At 46.5% G+C, this 8,562-nt stretch overlaps 1 protein-coding gene across 1 annotated transcript in view; it reads left to right on the top strand.

Annotated features, from left to right (window-relative positions):
• The first annotated feature begins 2,442 nt into the window (after positions 1-2,442).
• The window catches only part of LOC136017988 (osteocalcin 2-like), a 71,309-nt gene continuing 65,189 nt past the window's right edge, over positions 2,443-8,562 (top strand). Inside the window, exons 1-2 of the mRNA XM_065686800.1 lie at positions 2,443-3,112; positions 3,690-3,749. The gene's annotated coding sequence lies outside the window, so the exon portion shown is untranslated. The remainder of the gene's footprint in view (positions 3,113-3,689; positions 3,750-8,562) is intronic.

Raw genomic sequence — 8,562 nt, 5'->3', positions numbered from 1 at the left:
CAATGTTAGCAACGTGTCAGCTGGGATCTGGTAAATACTGTTCTTTGACCAGCATCCTGTTAGATATCCTTCCACAGTGGATCTTGTTCCGATGGATTCAGTGAATGCCTTAACTTTCCCCTTTGCTGTCTCCCAAGTTTTGTCTTCTAGGATTGTCAAAGAAAAATCCTGTCTCAGCATCCTGTCAAGTGAGGAACCTTGATCTCCTGTGTTGGCCAGCTGAATCACTGCTAGGCTTGGTCATGCAACAGCACTCCTGGCTACTGATAAAATGAGTTAACTGCTTACTGGAGGAACACACCCATAGAAATATTGATTCTCTGCACCTTGAGCTAAGCTGCAGCTGAGTGAGGTAAACTCACTGCTAGTGAGTCTTTTAAACTTTTGTGCCCTTTAGACCTCAGAGGGTTTTTGGCTGATCAGTAGCTTTGGAAAGCAGAATGTAAGGTGCATGTTGGTGTAGCCTGTCTCTTGAAAGTGCATGTGTTTCTGTATTAATCTTACTTATCTACTGTGATTATCCCCTACTGGGTATGTCAACGCAGTCCCTTACATGATAACGGATAGTTTAGAAGGAATCTATCAATTTGTATGCTCTTTCATGTCTCTAGTAGATTAATGCACTTGCTGTGCATGTTTGCTGCTTGGTTTCTAGTTTTTGTATATCTATACGGCTATAAAAATGTATGTATACGTGCATGTGTGGTCTTAGGGAGAAATCCCAGACTACATGGCTCTTAACATGTCGGTACAGACATCTCTATTTTTTGTTTTAATGGCAAATTCCCTTCTGGATTTATAAACCCATCTGCCAGCAAACAGACTTTGGATATCTGCCATTGGAATTCTAATTGGCACATCCATGCAACCTGCAGTCTTCTAAGGATAGTCTCCTGGCACTCGTTTTTCCAAGGCAATGGGAGTAATTTGCAAGCAAACTTTCAAGCTTCAATGGTGAAAAACATTGAAGCTGAAGATCTGATAATGTATTTGAAATGTCTGGCTGCATACCTGGGTTTACAGGGTTGGGTAATGTACCTGGTTTTAAATGTAGTAGCTTTTTCAGTGAGTGACTGGAAAAGAGAAAACGTTGTAGGGACATTAAGGAACTGAGATGTTTGTTTAAAGCAGTGCATGCTGGAAATATCCAAAACTTTGCTTGAAGAAACCATGAAGAACTGATTAGTTTGTGTAGTGTCTTGCTTCTCTATTTTTTTAAGGGCCTAGATGCAACTTTTCCCCATGAAGTTTGTAGTATACAATTCTGCTGATGTCTTCCCATGCTCTGACAGTGTTAACTGAGCACGTGTTCTATGCGTCATTATGCGCGCTTGAACATGGTTTTATAACCTGAAAGCGCCATAAAGCAGGTCCAGCGTGAGTCTGTGCCATCGTATCTGTAGTGTAAAATTACGGGGGACCTGGATGTAGGAGGAATGAACATCTTTTGTTCTACTGCATACCCACAAACCAGGTGTATTGCAGTGGCTGCTTGGTGCTGGCTGACGTGCATGTTCTGAGTGGTGCTGGGCTCATGGCTCAGCAGTGGTACCCGTGGCCGGGTGTCACGCACACGCATTTCCTTGCAGCCCTCGTCTCTGTGGAGATTTCACACACTGGCTGCATGCGTGTGGTGAACAGCTCAGATTCATCTGCTCCGACTTGTTTCTATTCTTATTGATGGACGTGGCATATAGGTGAACACATACAGGTGTGTTCAGGCAGTGCTAATGTCAGTTTTAGGTTTATCCTTGCCCTTCAATTGCTGATTTGCGTTTTAAACAGACTTGTAATATCAAGAGCTATTGCCCACTAGGAAAGCCAAAGGGAAAGCAGTCAATTCACCGGCACTTGCATGCAGATCCTCAGCTGGTGTGCAATCGCTACTGCTATGGTTCTTTTTATAGCCTCCATCCCTGGCAGTGTTCAAGGCCAGGTGGGAGAGGTCTTTGAGCAACCTGGTCTAGCGCAAGGTGTCCCTGCCTGCGGGACAGGGGTTGGAACTGGATGAGCTTTAAGGCCCCTTCCAACCCAAAGCATCCTGTGATTCTATGGAATGCGCTCCCTGTAGTGATGTTTATCCGTGGGGTTGGGCTAAGGGTACAATTTCGTTGTACTTTGGAGCGCTGCGTTATGATGGGATGGACCCGCTGGTCACGAGACTCATCCTGTCTGTGCTCTCAGTGCTGTCGTCACTTTTGTTCCTCGGGAGCCATCTGGTGGCAACGGGTAACAATGGCGCGTTTGGACCTGGAGAGCCAACCGTTAGCAGAAACGGCTTCCTACGGCTTCCGTCATTTCCATTCCCTATTCCTTCCTTCCTTCCGGTATCCTCCTTCTCCTCCAGGGTAATTACAGCAGTATCTGACAAGTTTAGAGATTTGGAATAGCCTTTGAATACCCCTGAAACCAACCTGGCTGTATTGCTGGGAGCTAGCACGTTGTTGAGTATGGTTCAGATGTTGCTTAGGGTTAAACAGCTTACTGTGGCTGCTCCAACCCGTGTGAGGAGCACTGTGCCTTGAAGGAGAGAGACTCAGACTCCAGTGGCAGGCACTGTGGCTACTCACATTCTGGCAACAGGGATTTTGGTTACATCAATGCCTGCGACATGCACTAAGGCCACTCAACCCCCCGTGGCAAGCACTGTGGCTGCTCAAACCCCAGAGACAAGCATTGCAGCTATTCCAGTCTCCATGACAAGCACTGTAGCTGCTCAAACTCTGATGACCAGTTCCACAGCTACTCAAGCTCCACCAACAGGCACCACAGCTGCTTTCATCCAAGTAACAAACGCTGCAGCTACTCAAATGCCACCAGGAGCTGCGCTGACGTGACAGGAGGTGGTAGTCAAGATGTCACATTTCCAGCCACCAGGCCTCTCCACTGTGGCCCGGCCAGTGAAGCTGGAACAGTGCTGAGGTGCTATAAGCCAGCTGTCTTGTTTCACCCAGAGGTGGGTTAAACTCCCAGAGAGCCCGTCGTGTCTGTTCGTGTCTCCTGTGCATGCATCGTGTCTCCTCTGCATGCAGACTCCTGCATGGAGGCACCTATGTCCTTCCAACACAGGACCACAGGGATGACTGACATGTTCAAACTAGCATCATCAGGGGTAAGAAAGACTGTGGGTATCAGTCCCTCCTTTCAGTGCTGTCCTTTCTCCTCACTCCTGGTTAGTCTCAGACGGACAATGCAGATGTTTCTGCTGCTTTACATGAGAGAAACACCTGAAGGCTTGGAGAGGACCCGTAGGAGGGGCAGTGTCCTGCTTGCTGTGGAACAAAAAGGGATTGCACAGGAGAATGGGGACATTTTAGGCAGTGGCTTAAATTCATTTAAAAGGTTTTTCCTTTCTTTGCTTGCCTTTGGCTGAAGTTGCTACCTCCTCATTACTGAGCTTGTTCATTCTCATCTGCAGTTTCTCAGCTGTACCCTTTCCGCTGCAAGATGCAGGCCGTTCCTGGCTCTGCTAAATGCGTGCTGCATGCAGCTTCGTGGCCCAGTGCCACCACGTCTATTCTCTTGATCCCCACAGGCTAGTTATGTTCCCTAGAGTATAGTTATTGTGGAAAAAGGAGAATTTCTACAATAAATCTGTTTCAAGCAATTGCTCCTAGCTTGCCAACTCCGCCAAGGTGAGATTGTGCTTTCAAGTGTGTTGTGAAAGCTGTATGTCTGTTCTCTTTCAGGAATGTTATTTTCAGTATCTGCACCATGTACAGCAGCCTATCAGGAGTGCAGAGCTAGAGGTATGTTCCTTGTTGATGCACTCAAACCTCTTTAGGTCTGTCAGCACTGGGCAGTTCTACTACAACTTTAGTTTTTGCAAGGTGGCAAAAACTTGGTGCACTGGGCTAATGGCTTATTCCAGATGTGTCCAAATACAAACTTCGTTGCTTTGCTGTGCTTCTCTTTCTACGTACAATTTTTGGCTGCCCGAGCACTGTCTGCAGGCTTTGCCTGGGCACATGTGCTGGTTTGTATCTAATGGCCTTATTCTGAACTGCTGATTAGCGTCACATATGCTATATTGCCTAGGCCTTGTATGAGCCAGCATGTGCAAACACTGCAAAGATTCTCCTTAGGCTCTAAAGGCTTTGCTCTTAGAGTGCTCTGGGCTGTGTGTTAGACTCCTCAAGCACCAATAAAAGTCCTTTGTACTCTCTCAGGCACTCCCAGGGGAATACTGGACAAAATGGACACATGCCCCATGTGGATGCCGCCATATTTCTAGCAAGACTACAAGGTGGTAGTGGCAGTGGGTGGTTCGGCAGATGTTCAATGCTGAACTGTTCAAGCCTCAGTATGAAGACAAAAATTGAAGTAATTGCCATGTATTGTTTGAGAAATTGTGATGTTTCCTTGTTTTTATGAATCATAGCACTAAATGGTGCCTTTGGGAGGGCTGACTTCAGAAGAATTCCTAAGTGCCTTGAGTTATACTTCTGTGCGTAGCTGGAATTGCCCAAATCACACCATTCAGCACAGCACAGAAGCTATTGCGTTTGAGAGCTTTCTCTTAGGATCTACAACTAAGCAGCCCTTCACTTTATTTTGAAAGGGGCTCAGCCTGTTAGACTATCTCAGATAATGTCTAGCATATGCCCATAGACCCAAAGCCTTCACAAAATGCAGTGCATTGATAGCATTGTCCGCTAGAAGGCAGGAGAGGCTGCTTCTTCCGTTCCTGGATGGCATTTAAATTCCTGTTTCCCAGCTGTTAGTCTGTTCCCCTGCCCACAGTAAAGCTTTACAGGGAAGCATTAAGGCCTTGCTGAGCAGCAGTGCCTAGTTCTTAGGGTACTTAAGGGAGGAAGGAGTAATGGGGTGCAGCCCTTACTCCCAGGGCAGTTTGTACGTTTTCACCAGGGACTGTTTAGTGCAAACTGACACAGCTTAAGATGTTCAGAGGATCTTTTTGTATCCCAAATTACTTGTTTCTTGATGAGTTTAAGGCCTGGTGTGGATTTGACAGTTGCCTAGAAATGACACCCAAAATGTCAGGTCCCATTTCTCCTGTATGTTTGGCTTCAGCCATGGATGTCTGAACTGCTGTTTGCAGTTGACTCTGCAGAAGCCAGCTAGGTCATTTGCAGTTCTTATAGAGGCCCCAGAAGCAGCTGCAGCTGTGGGAGACTTGGCTTTCTATCATGAGGTGCCGCTCAGTGGAAGCTGCAAGTATATGCAGCCTTCGATGAAGTTCCTGCCTGAAAGGGGAACTGGTCTCTTGGCGGGTAATCAGAAGCTGTGCTTACTACTCCAAGCGCTGTCTTTCAGTCTGTGATCAGGACTGCCTACCTCTGTGGGTTAATAATTTACTCCTCCAGGGACCTGATGGTGAGCAAAAGACGAGGAAGTGCTATGCTCGGAAATCATAGCTGGGCACCATTCACAGCAGGTTTTCAAAGGTTAGGGAAGCCCTATGTAGGCTGAGGTGTTCCAGACACTGCTGCCAGAAGTCCAGCCTTTGGAGTACATAAGTATCTGTCGTGGTATAAACCCAGCCACGCAGCTCTTTCACTCACTCCCCCCCTTCCACCCTCTTTCTTTCCTTCCCCCACCACCTCCCCCCGCCCCAGGGCTCCCAGAGGGATTGGGAGGAGATCTGAGATAAGAACAGTTCAGTAACTACGGTATAACACAAACCACTACTGCTGCCAACAATAATAATAATGACAAAGGAAATAACAAGGGAAGAGAATACGATACCACCTGCCGAAATGAGCCTGACCCCCGAAGAGAGCCCGTGCCCTTCCGGGTAACTCTCAGTTACATCCTGGGCATGACGTGCTGTGGTATGGAATACTTCTTTGGTCAGTTTGGGTCAGGTGTCCTGTCTCTGCTTCCTTCCGGCTTCCCCTCCTCCGTGCCAGAGCGTGAGACTCAGAAAGTCCTTGGTCAGACTAAAACATTTGAGTGGTAACTAAAAGCATCGGTGTTATCAGTGCTGTTCCCAGGCCAAAAGTCAAAACACAGCGCTGCACCAGCTACCAAGAAGGAGAAAAACGACTGCTACTGCTGAACCCAGGGCAGTATTCCAACGGGTTTCGCGTCCCACTCTTCTGCCTCAGATAAACTGTAACCAGCCGCTGAGCTTGTGTCAGGCTTGTATGAAATTTAGTCTTGATGAAATTTAACAAGGGCAAGTGTAGAGTCTTGCATCTGCGGAAGAACAACCCCATGTACCAGTACAGGTTGGGGGTTGACCTGCTGGAAAGTAGTGAAGGGGAAAGGGACCTGGGGGTCCTGGTGGATAGGAGGATGACCATGAGCCAGCAATGTGCTCTTGCGGCCAAGAAGGCAAATGGCATCTTAGGGTGCATTAGAAAGGGAGTGGTTAGTAGGTCAAGAGAGGTTCTCCTCCCCCTCTACTCAGCCTTGGTGAGGCCGCATCTGGAATATTGCGTCCAGTTCTGGGCCCCTCTGTTCAAGAAGGACAGGGAATTGCTTGAAGGAGTCCAGCGCAGAGCCACAAAGATGATTAAGGGAGTGGAACATCTCCCTTATGAGGAGAGGCTGAGGGAGCTGGGTCTCTTTAGCTTGGAGAAGAGGAGACTGAGGGGTGACCTCATCAATGTTTACAAATATGTAAAGGGTAGGTGTCAGGATGATGGAGCTAGGCTTTTTTCAGTGATATCCAGTGATAGGACAAGGGGCAATGGGTGTAAACTGGAACATAGGAAGTTCCACGTTAACATCAGGAAGAACTTCTTTACTGTAAGAGTGACAGAGCACTGGAACAGGTTGCCCAGGGGGGTTGTGGAGTCTCCTACACTGGAGATATTCAAGGCCCGCCTGGACAAGTTCCTGTGTGATGTACTGTAGGTTACCCTGCTCTTGCAGGGGGGTTGGACTAGATGATCTTTTGAGGTCCCTTCCTACCCTTGGGATTCTGTGATTCTGTGATTCTGTGATTGTATCTCATACAGGCTTAGTCCTTCTGTGACTGTTTCTTTGAAGTTCCTCTCTGATCTGCTACGTATCAAAAGCCTCAGCTGCTTTCATGTCCAGTGTCAAGCTGAGGCTCCACTGCAGTTTATTAAGTTTCCTGAAGGGAAGGTGTCAGGACAATTTGGTATGATGGTCAGGACCAGCGATTTCTGACCCATAATGGTTTATTTGCTAACTCTGACAGAACAAGTGTGTGACCCGTCACAGAGACGTTTACCCCTTTTAAAAGAGAAAACCTCACTTCTGTGGCAAGGAAGGAAAAATCCTATAAAATCCTAAACTCTAAAACATCTAAGAAAGAGTCCTGTTGATGGAAACAATAGATGGTAACAGGGTTCTGTGAGTTTATTTTCATTACAGCTTGTGGTTTTCAGCTGACAATTGCTCTGAAGAGGCGCAGTAGGTAGATTTCTCTGTGGCTTCATACGCAACTGGAAAACAGCCGCTTTATCTTGCTTGTGCTGTTTTATTTAAACTCAGTTGGCTTAATCTCACTCCGTCAGGTTTATTTAATGTTTCTTCATTAGCTAGGTCCTGCTGGATGCTCCAGCACGATATTCTTTATGTCAAGGAGTGAAAAACACATCCCCATTCCCCACCATTGCTGTGCCTCGCCTCACTAATTCAGCCTGGGTGAAGAAGCTTTCATATACAAAAGGCAAACATCTCAACACTGCTTCCAGACTGGGAAGTGCTATTTCAGTTGCTAGGGGATCTGCTTAGCAAAGAAAGCCAACTCTTGAAAATGGTGTTTCCATTTCAGGGAGTCTTATCTTGTGCTGTTCTGTTGTTTCAGCTAATTTTATGAAGAATCATACCCTGGTTTTGTTTTTCTGTTAATATCTGGGGGGAAGTCTTTATCGAGACTTAAGACTGCTCGAGAACTAAACTTGCATGCACTCATACACCGCAAGAAGCCTGAACTGAGTCACTTTCTACAGTGGCACTATGTTGCCCAGGTTCCTGGAGAGGAAGAAAGAGAAACACTGCAAAATGTAGAGGCAGTTGTGCTGCACTTTTTGGCTTTGCCCCAGGTTCAGCGTCAGAGTAGAACACTTTAAATACACTTTGAAGAATCTTGTGAAAATGGTCCGATACATCTGGTGAGAAAATCAAATGGATCGGCAAGTTTTCTATGAATGAATCTTAAATGCAGGTGGAGAGGTCGTCTGCTTATAGGCTCAGGTGATAGCTTAGCAATGAAAGCCATGGATCTGGATGGAGATGAAGAATTGCTGGTAAAGTAATTGTCCCCAGACTAAACATGTTGAAAATGCCGATTCACATAGCTGTATCTGAGGTGAAGTAGTATGCGGTAAGAAGTGAAATAAAAGTCCTGGGGTGTATTAGGTTAAGAACAGTCTATGCTTGCAAGTAATTTTAGCAGCTAAATGGCTCAGCTCATTCTTTGATACATAATGATAATGTCTTCAATTTCACACACTGATGCATGTCAAAAGAAAGGGAATTCTGTAGTCAAATAAGCACAGTTACAGATTTGCCTCCTTCTCCACACCTCTTTGGAATTCCTGTGCTGTTGGAGGAAGCTAATTCCCTTATCCTCGAGGTGACTGTTGGAAATGGGGCTTAGATCGTTCTGCTCAGGACACA

Source organism: Lathamus discolor, chromosome 6 (assembly GCF_037157495.1).
Source record: "Lathamus discolor isolate bLatDis1 chromosome 6, bLatDis1.hap1, whole genome shotgun sequence".
NCBI lineage: Eukaryota > Metazoa > Chordata > Aves > Psittaciformes > Psittacidae > Lathamus > Lathamus discolor.
Note: the sequence above shows the minus strand (reverse complement) of the source record. Positions and strands in the feature narration are given on the sequence as shown.